Raw genomic sequence first — 19,631 nt, forward strand, 5'->3', positions numbered from 1 at the left:
AAAAAAAAACCAAACCAAAACCAAACCAAAACAAAACAACCCTCTAATGGGCATATTTTTTCCTCTATGCTGCTCAGTGCTATACATTGCTCCAAGATCTTTAGAGCACAAAATAATTGGGTAGGCAGTGTGTGAGTTAGAAATCTTTTTCCAATGCCATTGTTTTTTGTTTCTTTTTTCGAAGGTGCTCCTAAATCCCACCTAATTCTCAGCTGTTCTTCCTGCTTCTCTCTGTGTCTCTCACCCCAGCAGCAGCCCCTGGTGCTACCTGAGCTAGAGATGTAGCACTGCATGTTCTGTCCTGCAGAGACAAGAGGCTCCTCCTGATGGGGCCTGTCCTGGATTGCATGAGACTGTCTGAGTCTCCTTGGCATACCTGTCACTTGCAGAGAGTTCTCACTGCGCCAACGATGTGCTGTGAGATTCAATGGGGAGCAGAGAGAGAGAACTGCCCAAGGCACACAGCAGTCTGGTCAGTGAGATAACATGCTCTGAGAGAAGGGAAAATTGACAGAGAAAAGTCTAACTGTGGCCAACATATTCATAAATAAATAAATATGTCAGCTGCTTTGAGGATGCCTCAAAATACGTGGTGATTTTTCCCAAATTTACCTTCTTATCTTCTCTGCGAAACACAGAGTAATCTTAAAATCTGTTGTGAAACAGAGAGCCCACCTATGTGACCCCTGCAGGTCCAAAGAATACTTACTGAGACAGAAAATAGGGGGGAATGCTGTTGGTCTCTTGTTAGTATCAGAAACAAATAGATCTCCCACTAGAAGACTGCATTCATTTGTGCCATACCTTGTGCAGAATTCTTTTTTTTTTTTTTTTAAATGTTCAGATGCAGACTAATACACTTGCTTACAAAAGTATCTGACGTATTCATTGGTCTGCAGCAATTGCACGTACTGTGCACAATGTTTTTTTGTATACAGCATCAGATAAGAGAAATGTGCCATTGGTCGTTTAAGTGACATTTTTTAAGTACTGAGCAAAGTCTGGGCTGTGCAGCCCAGCACTGACACAGGGGCTGCATGCGACTGTTCCTGAAATGTGTCCTGATGACACCTCTGTGCATCCCTTTGTGCACAGCAGATCCATGGCACAGGGCATCTGCTGGGAGTATCGCTCTGCAGAGACTGTTAAAGCTCTTTTGGGATGCATTAGATTGTTTCTAGTTGTTTTAAAGCAAAATTCTTCATTAAAGGCAAGTGGCTCAGTTCACACAGAAGCAGTGCCAAAAGGCTAAATGTTTCTGCAGCTTTTTCATAAATGGCCTGATAAAACCGATTAGAGTTATCCAAGAAAGACAATGAAAGTTTTCTGAATAAGCTGAATTTTAACTGGGAGCATGTGTTAAAACAGGTCCCAGGAAATGTGTGCTTTGCCAAATAGCAATTCTGCTCTCTGTTAGTTTGCACTGCTTTTCCTATAAGCGTTTATCTTCCTCGTTGTTACAACTGATGCAAACATTTTTGGCTTAGACTCTCTATTATATATTGTGTTTTTGCAGCAGGGTAACCCATGCATCTGAGCCTGGGCTTTCTCTCGCCCACCCAACCCCGTCCCAAGGCATAAGCCCAGAGGGCTCTGACCCCCCCCAAACAGGGAGCCAGAATCACAGGTCAGTCTCACCTGCCCCTGCGCTCTGGGCTGCCTTTCTACCCCCTGACAGTCCCTTTTCCTCAGTATCCCCCAGTGCCACTGCGACTAGATGCAGTGACTGCTTAGAGGTGCTCCTGCTGCTGCCGTGCTAGCTGGCCTTCCTCCTCCCAGCCCGAGGGTACCAGTATCCCCAGCCCAGGTCTTTGCACTGTTGCATGTTGTGCTGCAAGCCAAATGGAGCTGTTGGTTGAGCTGTAGGCGTATGTGTAAGAACACCCTGGTTTTCAAGGGGAGCTTCTCATTCAATGGAAATATGGATTCTGGCCCTCACTAATGATGTGGCCAGGAAGATCAGCCTGAGAGCTTACTAATGGGATCACTTAGTGGTCTGTGAATTACCTGAGTTCAACACTTCTGAAACAGGCAGACTGGGGTGGTGAGCAATGGGCTGTGGTACAGCTGGAACAGGGAACCCCGCCACACGGCGGTGTGACCGCTGCATGCTTTGATACCACCCTACACTTGGTTTTCTAATGCAGGGAGCCAGACTGGGAGTGTTTCATGGTTACCAGAAGAAACTTTCAAATGAAAAAATCAAGTCAAAAGTACTGCAGTGATGTCTGTTTTCCAAGAACATATGTAGTTGCACATAGTTAATGCTAAAACCCAAACCTATTAGTTCCTGATGATGCTGGTATCAGCCTGTGGCTCCACTTGCAGTTCTCGTGCTGTGCTATCTTTTTGACATTTTCTTTCCCTAAGAGGCAGAGCTGGAAAGCATGAAGCACTCCTGATTCCTTATCAGTAAGTGAGCTGAGGAAGCTACTTAGAAGCGAGCACTTGTGGCTGAGGGCAAGAACGTTTGGAAAGCTGTGGCTGCGCTTGTGCGGGGTGGGGAGAAGTTCCAGAGCCAAAAAGGAGGCCTAAGCAGTCAAAAAGTGCTGCTGCTTTTGTCTCTGACATGGTCTGAAATATGGGCAGGTTTAAAGGGCACGGTCTGGCCCCACCAAAACCCCACCTGAGCAGTCCCTTGTCAGGCCTGTTCCCATGTGCGAGGTCAATGGAATCCCTTTCATAAGGATGGTGAGAACTGACCCCAGGTACCAAAACTAACTTAAAAAGATTCTTTTTTTCCCCCTTTCCCTTGGTTACAAGTTATTTCCTGTTTCAGAGTATGCTAATCTCCATTAAATGAAGGTGGTGGTTACAGATAATTGTGAAACTGTTGTCATTCTTATACAACAAAACCAGATTTAAATTGAACCAGACAGGTTGCTGCTTCTATGCTGCCCTTCTTTTCTTAATGTTATGAAGAGGGAGAAATTGCCTCAACTTGGTACTGGGGATTAAGAAAAACCAGTCTAAAAAAGTTATCTTCTTTGCTAGTAACATTATTGTCAACTAATTAAACACCATCTTTATTTCTAGTTTTCATGTAGCTAATATGAGTATGTAGCTCAGGCATGTTTTACTAAAATGGGTGGTTTTGGTATCAAGGTTGCTTCTGTAAAATGGGAGATAGCCCTGCAGCCCACCTTCTTGAAAGCTTCTTGTGGTCCTATCACAGGAAACAATAATAGAATCAAATGTTTATTTGCACATAAATGCAAAAACTGCCACCGCATTGGCAAGCAAGTCAAGCCTTTCAACATACTGAGGCTGAAATTCATTCCTGTAGAAGGGCCAAGCCAAGTTTCCATACTCATTTTGCCATTGTCTTGCAATTTGCTCTAGATGGGTACAAACCTGTGTCTGCCACTGGGCAGAACTGTAGGACTGGAACCCAAATGCCCCTTCAGCCTTACTTTGAGATCATGAGAGGAGTTGAAATATGAGCTTAATGCTGGCCCTCTGCCTAGGAGTGAATTTTGCCTGTAGGAGAGAAAATGAATGATGTATCCTTTCATAGAATTTCCAGATAAACCAACATGCCAGTCTTGTTGTAGTTCAGGTTTTCTCATGCAGTTGTACACATTACCTAGTCCTCACCCTACATCCATACTGATTGATTTGCCATATTCACTTGCATTTTGGGGATGAAGACATCCTTGCTAAGCTTGTGCTGTGTGTTCTCAGATTTTCTATTCTTGTTCTTCTGCTTTCTCTGTTCCTTCCATTGCTTTCTGCAGGTATTTAAACCCATGGTTCAAAAGAGAATATAATGTAGCTAAGTGGGTAGAAGATGTGAATAAAAACACTGAAGGACCATACTTTAGGTATTTTGTAAATTAATTCTATATCTTTTTTAAGAGCTGTTCCAGCATATACAAATATCTTGGGACTCCTACCTTGTATAAATCAATACAAGTTACTGTAGGTGCAAAGGGCCCCTCTTCTTTTGCTGCATTTTGATGTCTGTTTTTGGCTTCATGTGCAATTTACAATTCTTTTACTGAATGTTTTAATGAAGCCATTGAAAAGGGTGTGTGTAGTGCATGCATTCCCACCATCATCTGTAGCTTGTAGTAGCTTTCTCATCATTTTATGCCAAGTAGTGTTTATGGGCATGAGATGTATTTATCACTAATAAAGTAGTATTAACTTAAATAGAATTTAATTTACTGAAGCAAATGTAACACATTCACTCTACCCACTGTCTTATATAGTGCATACTAAAATTTAACTGAGAAAAAAAAAAAGTGGTATTTTACCCTCACCCTCCAATGAAATAATTAGCGTTGTGATTGGATAAATAAATGTATGAGAATATACTCTGTGCTCTGCTTATCAAACAACTAATGAATCTGTTACAAGTGAGTGTAGGGTTGTATTCCCCAAATCCCTTGTTTTTGAAAGGAAAACGTGTATTCAATACCTTCCAAGTTATAGAGAAGAATTGTGCATGAGGCTGGCCTTCCTGCTGTATGTAATCACAAGTCTGTGTTCCCAAAGATGTAATCCTGCCACTGAGTGAGCAGTCTGTATCAGCTGAAAAAAAAACATATAGCATAGAGAATGGAAGACAATTTGTGACAAAGGATGTAAAACACTGTAAGCTATCAAACAGGAGGCTCAAACGAGTTATAGAGGCGCAAAGAATAAAATGTGCAATTTTTAGCCAAAATGGTGGAGGATAGTAAGTGAATAAATAGAAATGTAATGGTAATTATGACACAGGAGTGGATCTACTAATAGTGCAAAAGGGCAGAAACGTTCACTATATCTGGTGTTTATTTGGGGAAAAATGTGATGGGGTTGTAGTGCAAGATGTTAATGAAACACTTTTATTCTCATAGTTACACTGGAAGGTATTAAATAGCAACTTGGGAGTTTAGTCACTTTTAGAACTGAAAATCCCTTGAAGTCTGTAAGAGCTCAAAATAGTCATTTTTATATTCCATTTACATTTGCTTTCAAGAGTTGTTAAATTGCACAGGAAGTTGCAGAGAAGTGTTCCCAAAGCCATCAGGTCAAATGAGGTGAATTTAAGCCTGCCAGCTCTGAGTAGCAATCCTTGATGCAGGATTCCGGGTTTCAGGGAGGATTTTGTGTCTGTGCTCATCAGCATCAACCAGGTCAGGGTATCGGTGCTTGGACACTTGAGCAGGTGATTGTGAGCCCAGTGGTGGTGTTAGCAATGAGGTCCAGTTCCAGTGCCTGCAGTTCATGAAGCTTGCTCAAGAATGAAGGAAATTTAGGCACGTAACCCAGATAAACCCTAGAAGAGCCTTCAGGACCTCAAGCTGTTTGGTTTTATGGAGCAGTTAAATGCTTAGTTGATCGTAAAATCCACGTATCTGCACATGGAGTGAAACCTTGATGGGCATTTAGATCAGTACTGATAATGATCAACATTCACTGGAAAGTGAAACTAGGCAAACCCATGCTAGGAATGAAGTGTGTGTTTATGAGCAAGTAGGAAACCTTTTCCTGCGAATGCCCTTTGGATCTGTGCTGTTGAGGCAAGGCAGTCAGCCCCCCCACCGTGACCTCACCTCCCTGCTGCCTCTTGGGGTGTTCGTAGCTGAAGCCCTCTGGCTGCAATAGACAAAGACGGTGCTAGAATATAAAGACAGGAAGTTTAAAATATGTTACTTTAATCAGTTTAGCTAAACAGGTTCAAATTCCTGGGTGCATACTCCTAATTTGGTTTTCATTTTTTAGCATCAGTATTTTTTGATTTAGTAACCAGGTTAAACTGATGGGAGTATACTCTAGCCCTGAGGGTTTTCTCTGTTGCAGTGAATGATTCACATTTCTAATTGCATTTGAGATAAACCAAACATTTTAGCGTGTGTAGATGAGGATTAAGCTGACCCATGTGAGTTTTTAGGGTTCTGTATCAGCAGAGATGAAACCTAAATTAACAGTTTTGCTCCACAGAAACTTACTAATGACTGCCTGCAGCAGTAACTTTAGAAATGGGAGAGAAGCTAGAATAAATTTAGAAACTTGTGTGTCCTAATTAACTGAGGTTAACCGTAGAGAACTGTTCTGCAGGGATATTACGGAAGGCAAAGGGTCAAATCTCCTGGGATGGGTTGCCATGGGCTTTTGAGAGATTACACCGCGTGGTGCTCCCAGAGCTCAAGCGTGATCTTGGTTGAACTGTTGTTGGTAAGAATTTACTGTTCCTTAGAGCTGCATGTCAGAACGTCACACAGTTGGGTTCTGATCTTTGAAATAATTCACAAAAAAAAATCTTCTTTAGAAAACCAGAAAGTCAGGCTGAAGTTGAGCTGTCCAGCTGATCTTCATTTTAGGAATCACAGCCTGTCTCTCACATCAGATCATCAGCCTGGAGGTATTTTTTGTTCTGAATCTTTGATTCATCTTTTCCTTTAAGGAGGTCTGAAAGGAATACTCCTCTTTTGCTTGTTTCCCTGTAATTTTGTGAATATCTTGATGACTGTTGCTGTTGTAGGTGAACCTGAAGTAGACTCAGGAAAAATCAAAAGCAGTTCCTACAATTCTGAGGAAGTTAGCACAATTTCAGAAAATAGAGACAAAAGGTATCAAAAAAAACTTTCTCAATCAGCTTAAAAAATAATAAATATCTGTATAAATCTAAAGTTGCTTCCCTGACACCTGGTGTCCTAGTTATCAAATTCAAAGAGTTATTAATTTTTTTTTTTTATCTAATGGGAATCTTCATATAATTACTTCTTATTAAAATAATAGTAGTAGATCTGTTGCTAAAAAGCTCCCAGCTGTGAGAGTTTCTTCTATAGGAAAGGAAGAGCTCAAAAAATCTCATTTTCCTGCACAAAGTCTCAGCTAGATGTTAATTCCAGCGATAATCCTGGGTGGGAAACCACTTCCCACTTTCAGCATTGTTGCAAGGGGCACTGTTGCTGGCAATCTGGGGCATCTTAAAAGTCTCAGGAACTACAACAAGGTCAGAAAACGGACTATCAGAATCCCCAAATGCAGTGCTCATATATACAATTATAGACCAAAGAGATGAGAAGGTGTCTTCTCATCTCTTTGTAGGCACTGCCTAATTTTTAATTCTTGCAAATATTTGTGGGTAAGTTAACATCCTCAGGAATTTTTAAAAATAAAAAGTTGCAATGAAAACATTTATTTAGATGGGTTATCTATAAGAGAAATGGTCATCTCAGATTGAAAAGGTGTTGGCAATGGAATGTGTAGTTGGAGCAGAGCCTTGCTGCTCTGCTGTTGGTCGGAGACCCTTTCTCTTAGGATTTCATTTCAGTAATTAGGCAGAAGAGTCCATTAAAGCATATGAATGCTAACTTTGGGAGCACAGCTGGGCAGTGCTTGGGATGAGGGCTCCAGGCTGAGCCTCTCCTTACCACCACTTACTGTGCTCCTTCCACTGAAGAAATCTGACATGTGGCTGTTTCCCAGAAGGAACTGCATTAAAATGCTGAAATGCTTCGCCACATCAGTGGTTTTAGGAGACTGCAACTTCCTAACATAGGCTAATTTATGTTGCTAACATTCTACACAGAGCTGCCCTGTGTAAGCAGATGTCAGGTCAGGCTGATATACAGGCTTGAAGTGCCTTCACTGAGCTGACTTTTAAGTGAATTTCATTAGGTTATTTTAGACTATGAAACAGAATGAAACACAGCTCATCAACAGTTCAGATCTGTCAGGGCCAATGCTTTGAGTTTGGCTGAAATGACACTTGTAGGTTACAAGACATCTAGTTGTGTGACCAGGGGATAGCATATAGTGCCAGGATTTCACCTGTTTAGGATAAGTGAAGGCAGAGTAGGCAGATGTCTGTCTGCCAAGGAGCATGTGCAGGCATCCTGCAGCTCCATAGCATCTTCTGGACCCCAACAATCTCCCCACATGGTTAGTTTCAGCTTGTACAACAGGAAGACAGACACACTAGTGGCATCTTGCTTCCTGGTCAGAAATGAAGTCCTTACAACGTGTTAGGTGCATGGCTTCATTCAGGGTTGGTGGTAAAACCTCCAAAACTCTATTGGAGGTTGGGCTGCTTTCATAGTTTCTTGTATAGGGTCAGCTGGAAGCAGCATTTGGCATGAAAGCTAATGGATGTGATAGCAAGAGAACTAAAACCCCAATGAAAGCTGAATGGACCCCTCCCCTAACCAGACCGTCAAGTTTTGCCTTCCTTTAACCCTGGCATTACCCTCAAGTGTCCCTGAATGGTGTTTCTTCCACCCCATAAATGAGAAAGGTCATTTCTGGCTCTTTCTCATTTAAAGTACATGTAAATCTGGGATACACAGCACATACACAGTTGCAGGGCAGAACCTGAAGGGTGATCAAGAAATCCAAACTACATTTGTCATGCAAGACGCATCCTCCGATCTGTGGGCACGCGTTTGATGTCTACTGATACATACTCACAGTCTCCACAGACGAGCTAAAAGATGACAAAACCTAGCACCTAACTCTATAGCAGAAATAAGTGTCAAGAGCCTATGTGGAGAGGGCAAGGTCATTTCTTTAAGTGTGCAACTGCATTCTTGATGTGTTTGTCCTGAGAAGTTTCTGAGGAGGATGCACGCACTGCACATCAGGCAAGCAGTGATGTGCATATTGCTTACATGTGCAGACTGTAGGTGAGCAGGTAGCACGGAGCGGGGCTGGGAAGAAGAAATGGAGGCGGCTACATTGGAGCTTCCAAAACTTCCAAAGTGGCAGCATCGTGTTTGAAAGGGGTTTCAGATAATTTTTTAAAAGTGCTTCCATTTTGGGCAGTTTGTTCTTTTTCCTCCAAATCTTTAAAATATTAGTTCCCTACAGTATAGGATAAAATTCCACTACTGCATCAAGAAGGAGAATTCTTCTCTTTCACCACTGGCATATTGCTCTAAAAGCTGCCAGTTTAAGGCGGTCACCTGGGAGGCCTCTGCTGACTGCAGTGGAAAGCTCTATGTAGCATACATTTGTGAACTGTAGAATCGCAGAATGGCTTGGATTGGAAGGGATCTTAAAGCCTACCCAGTCCCAACCTCCTGCTGTGGGCAGGGCTGCCCCCCACCAACCCAGGCTGCCCCGGCCCCATCCAACCCGGCCTTGAATGCTTCCAGGGATGGAGCACTTTAAGTACTGGAAGGCTGCAGTGAGGTCTTCACAGAGCCTTCTCTTCTCCAATCTGAACAAACCCAGCTCCCTCAGCCTGTCATCATAGGAGAGGTGCTCCAGGTTTCTTAACATCTTCATGGCTCTCCTCTGGCCCACACAGTGACTCCAGCAGTATGAATCTAGCTGGGCTCTCTGCAAGTGCTTGCTTGTGGACGCTTTCCCAGTAGCTCTGCACACCTTGTGTTCAGTGAGAAGCAGGCAGCTAGTATCTAGTTAGCTAATCATAGGTTTATCACAGATGATTTATCTGCTTCTACAAACTCTGATTCTCATTCCGATTTCCTTCTCTTTTCTCAGAAATCAAGGCTAGAAGTTGCTGCTCAGGTTGTGAGTTACTGTCTGAATTACAGGCTGCTGAAGGTCTCGCTCAGAAGACCTGCTCTGCAGGGAAAGGTTCCAGATGCCCCATTCCTGGGAGGAAGTTGCTCCTTCCAGGGTCACCTATCGGTGTTAGTGTAGGGGTAGATTGGCTCTAACTTTCCTTGTTGCCACAGCCTACTCTTGTGATGCCAAAATTACCCATAGGAAGAGCCTATGGTAATGCAAGAGACAGTAATGGTATCTGCACAGATAAACAGCTTTCTCATAGAAATTACCAAGTGAGATCTAACATGCTTGGTTCTTTGCTTCTAATCTACAGTGCATCATTAGAACTTTACCCACCAAGATTTTAAATCCTGCTGAAGCTGTTAGGCAAAACCCACAAGGAAAGAGATAACAAATAATCTGTAGAATCTACTTGCCTTGTCTTTCTGCCTTCTTCCTCTCCTTTTTTTTTTTTTAATTTTCATATCCCTTAATATTATTTTTAGTGATCTTTTTCTGTCCAGATTTGACACAGATGGAGAACTTGTAGGTCAGTGAGCAGCAGAGCACTGGGCAGGTTACCACTGAGAATCTTTCCCTGGATTTTTTGAGAAATAACCTGTTATATTGCTTTGCAGTTTGGTGCCCAGATCTGTGATGCTGGACAGATGAATTTCCTGTTTTACACAGCAGTAGTTATTTAATTTTTTTTCCTGAAGATGTCCAGTTCATCTTAATGGATGATCAAAGTGCATGTGTTAAGGATATGCTTATCAATATTTGAATAATTGTACTGACTCCAAATTTCTAATTGCTGTTTAGAGGCTATGGCATGAGGCATTAGAGCATCATGAGCCAGACTGGAGAGCTGTCACCTTGTAACTTCCATTGACACCTCGTTGCCCATGGCATCAATCATTATTTGTATGACAGACAAGAGAATGTGCTGTTGTAGGGAGTTACAGACACAAAAAAACAATGTGATAGTCCGAATTAAAAGAAGAATCATTTAAAGGTGCAAGACAGTTCCAAACACAAAAGATCCTCTGGCTTGTCTATAGCCTTCTCTAGACAGAAGGACCTTATCCTACAGATCCCAGAGGCAAGGCCATCAGCTGTCAGCCAGGGCTGCTCCCTGGGGCTCCTTGCTATCCGTGGTGTTGGTAGTGGTGCTCAGCACTGGGGCCTACAGCTGCTCAGCCCCTGCTATGTGTGTGAGGATTTGAAGTCTGTTTGAGGGGTCTGAGGGAGTGCTTCCATCTCAGGGACACACAGAAAATAGTAGGCAGCAGTGCTCAGGGAGGCTCTGGGAGATGTGCCTGCACTCATGGGAGGCCTCCTTAGAAAAGTGCCCTCAGTCTGCAGAACAGAGCAAAAGGCTAAGGGGGGGTTGTTATTTTATACTTTGAGCTTTGGTTGTTGTTGTTGTTTTTTCCCCTTTTATTCTGCCCAGATTTTGAGCCTAATAGGAACCTCTCAAGTGGGAAAAGTGCAGATTCTCAAATCAGAGGCATTAGAGTTTTTTCTTGGGTATAAAATTTCAGTCAATAATGTGCTGCTGCCTTATTGACTCGAAAAGAATGCCTTTCATATGATTCAAACATTTCCTTGCTCTTGCTTACTCTACTCACCTTGTACAGAAATGCTGATTGCCATTGACTAATCAGTCCATTTTTGTATATTCTCATCAGACTCTTTCTTTGGCTGGAACAATATGCACTGTATGATGCTTGCATGTCCAATAATTTGTTATTAGCACTTTGTATATGCCTTTGTTCCTTCACAACTAACAGTTTGGCCTCCAAGTGCATGCGTATGTGTAAATTGATGCATTGTTGTAAGATAATAGATTTATTTGCTATGTTTGTATCAATATAGGAGGTGTGTAAGATAAGTTTAATATTTGATAATTGCCATTTAGTCATCCACTGCAGAAAACATTGTTCAGTTTGTATTCATACTATGACTGCTTCACTTTAGGATTCATAACACTATGTCTTTTAGTTCTGTTAATTTTAAAATGATTAATTACATTAGCATGTAAATCAGTTTAGAATCATTTTTTTAATATGCAATATGATTCTGATAAGTAGGATATCTTATTTTTTCCTCCAGTGTTCCTGAGAGCTATAAATACCTTTGTTTATAGTCATGAAATGATTAGACTACTGATCAAAGAACTTTGTCCCCCCAATATCAAACTAATAATAGACAGCATACTTGGTTCTGAACCAAGCCTCAGAGTAATGGCAGTTGCTGTTGCAGTGCTGGGACCCGAAGCCATGACATTTATTTTGTGTTTCAACATCTCAGGACGCTGTCTCCTGCAAAGTCCCCATCTTCATCCACTGGATCTATTGCTTCCAGCAGAAAATACCCTTATCCAATGCCTCCACTTCCTGACGAGGAGAAGAAAGCAAACAGGCAAAGTGCCAGGGTATGTGTCCCTCTTCACTGCATTTTTGTTGCTGGTGTAATTTACTAGTAGCTCTGCAAAAGGGAAGTGAGAGATCTTTGAGAAACAGTGAGAGCGGAACTGGTGTTTCCTCGGATCTGTAGCTCAAGCAGCTGCTGAAGGCTGAGCCTCTGGCACAGATTAGAGCAGTCTTGGAGCCTGTGTTTATAGACACTTATTTAGTGGCATTCACACCTCAAGCCCAGATTTCAGTCCTTCTATTTCAAGCTGGAAGCTTGCCTGGGGCAGCCTCTAGGCTGAGAAGAGCAGTCTGGCTCCTCTCCTTGGCCTTCCAGGGCTCTGAAACAGCCAGAGATGCTCATCTGGGCTGGGGGATGGCTTACTTCCAGCATGATGGAAAGGTTAATAAGCTGCAGCTGAGCAGGACTCAAGGGGCATGCATCAGGCCCTGGTAGACCTGGAAGTGCTTTTTCTGCTCCTCAAGGTGGGCTGAAACTTTCCAGCTGAAGATTTCCAGCTGCTACCAAGAGGTAGTGCAAATTCTCAGTCAGCCCAGACAGCGGATATTTGAATGAGCAAAACTCCTCTAAAATTTACTTCAGGTGTGTTGCTTGTGATAGCTTGTGATGTGATTCCCACCACTGCTCTCTGTCCTTTTATTTGAGAAAGAACTGAGTGGAATGCTGCAGATGGGTGCAGCAGACTCTGCCTATGCCATGTGCTGGGCAGGGAGCGGCCTGGGGCAGCACGGTGATGCTCAATGTGTGGGGAGCTCCAGGCCTGCTTGACGTGTGTGTGAACATACCCAATACATGGAATGAGCAGAGGGTCTGCCTGGGCCAACAGACAGCTCCAGGCAGGCAGTGCGGGGGCTTTCCAGTCTGTGGGGCTGCCTTGCCAATCACACCGCTTGGGTAGCAGGCTGTGCGTCTTTGTGTATAATGTGTGCTTGTGTCCCTTTTTTGCCTCTCCAGCTATGGGAGACTTCCATTTAGCTGCACCGTTTTCCTGGGATGACGCGAGAACTTTTTACTTTAAATTCTGTACAAACTCAGCACCACTGAGTCGTTGCACATTCATCTGCTCTTCAGACAATTCAAAAGATCAACACAGATGCCCGTGACCGCAGTGAGAACCTCCTCTCATCTGGAAGGGAAAAAGCAGTCTCTTTTTTCTTTTTTTCCTTCTCTTTTGTTTTCTGATCAAGCAGAACTTTACAGACTTGATGTAAAGAACAACCCAAACCATCCCACCTACCAGGGGACCATCAGATGGACGTGACGAGGCTGTTCCGCACGGTACCAGACACGCTCACCCCACATCCCGCCTGGGAGAGGGTTGGGGTTTTCCCTTGGCTTAGTGCAGCTCCAGGTCACGCTGACCGGCCTTGGGAATGCGCACTCAGGAGAAGCTGGCCGATGTAAACTTGTACGCTGTGTGCATGAACCTTGTGTTCTTTACTTTCCACGTGTAAGGGATAAACAACATACTGTAGTAGAAATTAGCATGTAGGAGTAAGAAATATAGGATTTTTTTTACAGGATTTCAAGCTTTGAAAGGCAACTCTTTGAACCTAAACATCAAACAAACAAGGATTATATCTTTTTTTTTTTTAACCCTACGTGTTTATAATCTCAGTATACAGATTGTATATATGTAAACATTTGATAATGTCAAAAATAGCTATTATACATAAGTGTATTTTGCCAAATGCCTAAAGAAACATGACTAACATCACACTTCAAATTTTCTAATATATGAGCAGACAACTTTGGAAATACAGAAAGTACAGTACTGTAAAACCACGTCACATAAACTGGTTTTTGACCAAAACCTGTACTATCTTCCAAGTAACCGACAATCTCAATTGTATGGTGGAATGCAGGAACCAGTATGGTGGCACTTTGTCTTAAATCATCGTAAGGGGAAGCAGCCAAAAAGCGCTGTTCAGTGCGATGACCCAACCCGACACTGGGGCGATCAGGAACGATCCTGTAGACAACAGAGACAGAGCCTCGAACTAACATGCAGTACCAACTTCCAGGAAATCTGGGAATAACTTCTACATACTCAATTCAGGATGTGGTGATGTGAAGTCCTCTGGCAAGACTTGCTGTGTATTTCTGATAGAGCACTTCAGATGCTGTTTTGGATGAGACAGTGTAACTTACGAGAAACCTAACAATTTCACTGCACTAGATAATACCAATGCTGGGCAAGTGGCCAGTGTCATTGCTGTCTTTTCATTTGTTTGTGGAGTCTCCTTTACCATGTGCTCGATTGCTCTGCTTGCTGCCTCTGATGTCCCCTTGAAATGTTTGGGTGGCCGTAAACTGAGTACAAGTGAGTTTAGCCAGAAAAAGTGGAAAAAAGTCCCAACACTTTTATCATGGAGATGTTGGTCTCCTGAATCAATGGATAGTTAGCTTTTGAATACTGAGACTTCTAAAAGGTGTCTGTTGTAATACAAAGGTGGACATTTCCATTCAGTAAGAAAACTGGACCGTGTTTAATCAATCTATAATTCTCCAGCTCTCCAAAAATGAAAAATTTCTAGCTTCAAGCAGTGCCATGACAGAACAATATACCTGATTCTGTATGGTACAATTGAATACCTTACCCAACAGCTGAATTATCAATTAGATATTATCCTGATGGGAACATCCACAGTGTTTCTGAATCTTCTACCTCTTTCATGCATTTCCCTTAAGAAGTAAAGCCAACACTTTCAGCCTCTTAATATATTTTTTTAACTCTTAAGTAATTGAATAAAGTTGGATATATGTAAGATTAAATTAAGAAATGTTTTAAGATGTCAGCAAGTATAAAATATATAAGATTTTTAGAAGCACTATATTTTATGATTAGGCTGTGTGTTAGATTGTAACAAAATGTTGACCTTGGAGTTCCAGTGATTTCCTTCACAGTCAGCAGGTTCTGGTAAGTATTTTATAAAAAGGCAAATATGAGTGAGTACAAAGTACAAGACAGAATGTATTGAATGAGCCAGCCACTAGTAATTGCTTTAGGAAAAGATTCTGCACTTTTGTGAAGAGTGAATAGCTATCAGCACAGAAAAATATTTTTTGCAAAGATTTACTTTGAGTGTAGGTAACTGGATTAAAAGTAGTCGATAATGCATAGCTCATGAAGTTGGGGCCTGAGCCATGATCACCTGAAATCAATAGAAGTCTGTTATCGATTCCACTGGAAGCTGAGCAGAACCCTCAAGGAGTTCACCTCAATTAGGAAATTATGCTAACCCGATAGCCTCTCTGTTATTCTGTTGCCTTTTAGCTTCTTTTCCCTTTTGTCTTAGAATTTTGTCTCAAATAACTGGACTGTTCATCACGTGCCTTTTACGATATTTTGTTTGGTTACAAACTAGCATTTTGATTTTGAATAATGTTAGATTTCTGTGCATATTTCATACTCACCACCCTTTACTCTTCCCTTTCCATTCTGCCTTATCAAGAAGCAGCAAGATTTGGCAAACAGAACTGGATGTAACATATTGGCTGTTTGTATAATGTTCATAGCTTCTTGTTTTGAAAACAAATGGCTCTCCTGACTGTATTTTCAACATACTATGTACTTACTGCTTCTTACGTGTTTTGGTATAATACATTCGTAGCATATCATGATCCAGTTGTGTCACATTTGGAGATATGTAGTAACTGGAAGTCTAGTTATGACTTCTGAGATTAATAAACATTGACTTCCACTTTGATTGTCTAGAGTGAGAACATCACAAAACGTTCATTTTTTTGCAGAATTCTTCTGCAGAAAATCGTGCATTAAGTTGGCAGCCTGGAGATTTTGTCATGGCACAAAACCTGAACGTGTATGGCTCTGAAAGCCTCTAATGCCAATGGAGGCCAAAGAAGAATGCTTTCATTCTGTGCTTTCCTACTTTTAAAATGTGTTGAAAGCTGCCAGATTAGTGACTGCAAGTATCTTTACCCACAATAATTGGTTACACTGGCAATAGCAATATAAATAGCTGCATAATCCCTCATGTAGTCTAAAATAGAGTACTTGTATGGTTAGTAAGATAGCTCAGTCATTTTGACTCCTTCAGACTCAGGCTTGTTTTTGCCAGCTATGCTGAATATCCAGATATGTTGAAGTGGGGAGGTTCTCAGTTCTTCTCAGATACATTATAATTACCTGTCCATACGAGCGTACAAACAGCAAGATCAGCTAAACTAATCCTAGTCTTGTATTTCAACATGTGGGAGAAGAACCGTGTATAATTTAAAATAAAATTAATATCGCTAACTGATGGAGACTGAAAAATACAGACTCTATTCAAATAATAAGGCTGCACAGTGATGCTGCAATTTAACAACTAAAAATCTACCTGCTAATTTTGGATTTGTTGAGGCGAGAACTTCATTAATCCATGCTATTGCCATTTGGTGAGTGCACTCAGGCAGTTTACCAGTAATGGTGGGGACTGAAAATTTACATATAATTTTGTTACCCGATAAGAAGTGTGAGATGCATCTTTGAAGACAGTGACTTCCAAATATTTTAAGAGTTTTGTTCCTGATTAATGATATGTTAACCCAGCTAAGCCGATGTACTCATTAGTTAATTTTGATTATGCTAATGAACAAATGGGCCTTTGGGCTATAACCTGAACTAAAGAGAAAGAAATTGTGTCAAGCTAGTGTACTGAAGTCCTCTTACCTGAATCACTTGCTGGTATTAAATGGACTGAGTGGTCTTGTCAACATTGATTGAAACAATTGTTTTCAAAACCAGGACTAAGAGTAGGTCTGTACATTAATACAGGCATGCATATATTACAAATTCAGACCAACTTTTCAGTCATTGTATCATGGACATCCTCAATGTGCTAAAGGATCTGTTGGAATAGAGAATATATGAAGTTAGATTTTGCCAGCAGGATATAACGTGAAACAATTATGAGACTCCATAAGTCAAAGTGATAATAGATGGGCTCTTAGCAATTGCTCTGTTATTAAATCCCATATCTAGTTGTCGTAAGCAGACTTACCAAATTCCAGTGTAAAACTCAGCATGCAGAAGTTCTCCGTTCCTCTCTTCCATTCTCTTTCCACTCCTACTGAAAAGCATTCCCAAATAGCAGCCCCTTGTGTTGGTTTGCTACGATACACAAGCTGCAAGTTAGCTGTCCTTCCACCCAACATCCTAGGTAAGGTCTTTCCAGTGCTTTTGCTTATGTTACAGTATGGGTGAAAGAGCCTCGTGTCTCATTTGCAATGGTAGAACCATTTGGTGATTTTCATCCAGGTTTTCATCTCATCCTCTAGTGTTTTGGATGGAGAAGTCTCTTTCTTTGATCACTGTAATCTAAAAGTTGTGCTGTCTCCCGTTTCTCTTGCTCCAAGTCTCAAGGCTATCTAATTCTTCCTGTAAGCTATCTGAATATCTGCATCATTATTGTTGTTTGGGCCAATGTTATCAACCACAATGTAAAGTTGATTTATCTCATTTTTTAAGAACTTAAGCATTCTGGTCTCAAAAGTTAGGTTTTTTTTTTTGCTCCAAATGCATCATCTATCAGACTGCTGATGACCCACTGTTTGCATGGCTTCCAAACCACGTGACGTCTAGCAGCAATATGGGATTTGTCTTCTATCAGATTTCCTGGAGACAAATATGAGCAAACTGCACGTTTGTACAGCTTGCCATCCCATGTCTGCATGGTAAGGTAAAGTTCCCATGTACACATAGCTGCTGCACTATGACAGAGCAGGAAAAACGGAGAACAGTGAAGCTGACTGTGCAGATATAGTTGCAGCACAAATAGGATTCTCCCAGAGACACTAAAACATTGCTTTGACCCAAATATTTTCCAAGTTAACTTACGAAAAGTATTTCTGGTGCCTCAGGTACGGACGCTGATAAAACTTAAGCCTTGGAAACATTAACTCTTCCAGCCAGCAGGTGGTACTGTGTCATCCCAGAGCATTTTGCTGTTACAAACACACTACAACCGTCAACATAAATGTGTTATCTCAGGCAAGTAATCAAAACGATGTTCAGAACACGAGAAATGTTGTACCTGACTTTTAAGTTGGCTCACCTTGCTGAGTCTGCTGTTTTTAGTTCTTTTTAAAAAGTACTTCAGCTAAAGCACCCTTAAACTCTTTGAAAACTTTGGTTACACAGGCTGCAATGGCTGTAATGGCAATCTAGCACAGCAGGAAGATAATGAAATGCAGAGCAGCCTTCTGAAGGAAGAAGCCTAGGTGTCATGCTGTTTTTCGTTCCTGGAGCATAGAATGTCAAAGCAACAAGCTATTTTTTCTGTTTCTCTACTCCTGTAACTAAGAAAAAAGCAGAAGTTTTGGTTATAAAAAAGTCTCGGGGCCTTAAGATCTTATATATTCTAATTTCAGCATGGAGAGTCTATTTTTACAGTCAAATTAGAAATTCTGTATATAGGCCTGACTGACCTTGTAAGTATAGTGGTGCTAGCAGCTAATCATGCAATATTGTAAGGCTCTGTATAACAGTAAATTCTGGCTTATTTTGGTGATTGGTACAAGGATTCTTGCTCACTGCCTGTGTAAAGAATCTGCCTATTTTATGCTTGGAAATACAGCCCACAACATATTCAAACTATGAATATATAACCTGATTTTTCCCTTCTTAAGGGTAAAGATGTATTCCAATAGGTAGTGTTTTATATAGAATACAGTACTTATTTTTATTGTTGCATAAATGCAAAATATTTTTTTTCAGAATAGCAAAGCATTACAGAATTTTTAATCTGCTGGAGAAAACACTCTTTACAACATGACCACTTCTTTCTGCAAAGCTTTTGGGGTGCTGTCTCCCAGCTGGCTTCATTTTGTGCTGATGATAATCCTGGACATTGCTGTAAGAGAAAGCTACCTATTTTTCCAGTCCTGCTAGCCCTGACAGGTAAAACATTCAGAGAGGCAACAATTGTTTCACCGTTGGGGTTGGGTTGAGGTTGGCAGAAACAACCAATCTACATCACATTGTTGTCTCTGCTGGTTAAAATCCTTTAAAAATTGTACGTGATGTAATAGAAGCATAAGATTTTGACAAACACCAAAATGAAGCACTGCAATTCACAACTTCCATCTTTGAGCGTGATATTTTTATCATCAGCGTTACAGGCATTGGGCTGTTGAAGTGAATGAATTTGGCTTTCATGTAGCTGAACAAAACGTTGCTTTTTATAAAATAAGATCGCTGTAATTCGGGATTCTAAATTCCTGCTCACTTTTAATAACAGCATCACATATCTACTTCTATGAGAGTATTTAATACAAATGCCTGTGGTTTTCAATGTTACTAACATATTGTAACATCAGTAAAGTGACTTTCAATGACAAAGACCATGTGTGTATTTTCCTTCTTGTTCAAATTACTGTATTTATCACATTTACATCCTGTTTTAAAGATCTCCGGAAAAAAAATGTGCTGAATGTATGGGGAGAAAAAAAAGGCTGTTGCCTAAAATGCAGATGCTGTTTTTCAAATTACATGTTTGAAAATAATCCTATAAGCTTCCAATCTTGGTCTTACTATCCTGCTGTTCCTTAGGCATGCATGTCTGAAAGTAACCTGGACAAAATATGTCAATTTTAAACCATTCCCAGTTGTTTCTATGAAGATCAAGAATAATCATCCAACGTAGCATCGTATAAGGATTCTTTCACTGACTTCTGAGAAAGAGAAAACCTCAATTCTGAGTTATAGTTTAATCTACCATAATGGGAAACAATTTTCAAAA

The 19,631-nt window shown here is 41.1% G+C and overlaps 1 long non-coding RNA gene across 1 annotated transcript; it reads left to right on the plus strand.

The window, feature by feature from the left end:
• Positions 1-3,393: 3,393 nt before the first annotated feature.
• LOC104911425 lies at positions 3,394-19,299 on the plus strand. Its single transcript, XR_793904.3, has 3 exons — positions 3,394-3,824; positions 11,764-11,887; positions 12,841-19,299. It is a non-coding gene; the product is annotated as an uncharacterized LOC104911425 (long non-coding RNA).
• Positions 19,300-19,631: the final 332 nt, after the last annotated feature.

This window comes from Meleagris gallopavo, chromosome 6 (assembly GCF_000146605.3).
Source record: "Meleagris gallopavo isolate NT-WF06-2002-E0010 breed Aviagen turkey brand Nicholas breeding stock chromosome 6, Turkey_5.1, whole genome shotgun sequence".
Taxonomy (NCBI): domain Eukaryota; kingdom Metazoa; phylum Chordata; class Aves; order Galliformes; family Phasianidae; genus Meleagris; species Meleagris gallopavo.